The sequence below is a fragment of the Bubalus kerabau genome, chromosome 19 (genome assembly GCF_029407905.1).
Source record: "Bubalus kerabau isolate K-KA32 ecotype Philippines breed swamp buffalo chromosome 19, PCC_UOA_SB_1v2, whole genome shotgun sequence".
In the NCBI taxonomy this organism is placed as follows: Eukaryota; Metazoa; Chordata; class Mammalia; order Artiodactyla; family Bovidae; genus Bubalus; species Bubalus kerabau.
The window spans coordinates 46,978,559-46,978,905 of record NC_073642.1 but is presented as its reverse complement, the minus strand read 5'-3'; positions in this window follow the sequence as shown (position 1 = coordinate 46,978,905).

Sequence of the window (347 nt, the reverse complement as noted above, 5' to 3'; positions counted from 1 at the left end):
AGAATCCCAGAGACGGGGGAGCCTGGTGGGCTGCCGTCTGTGGGGTCGCACAGAGTCGGACACGACTGAAGCGACTTAGCAGCAAGCAATAAATAGCCTCTTAGGTACCCAACACTTTCATGTTTATCTGAAATTCATATTTAACTGTATATCCTTTTGTTTTGTTCTCTTCTAAATCTGGCAACCCTACAAACAGGTTCTTTCTTTTTTTTTAATTTTATTTTATTTTTAAACTTTACATAATTGTATTAGTTTTGCCAAATATCAAAATGAATCCCCCACAGGTATACATGTGTTCCCCATCCTGAACCCTCCTCCCTCCTCCCTCCCCATACCATCCCTCTGGG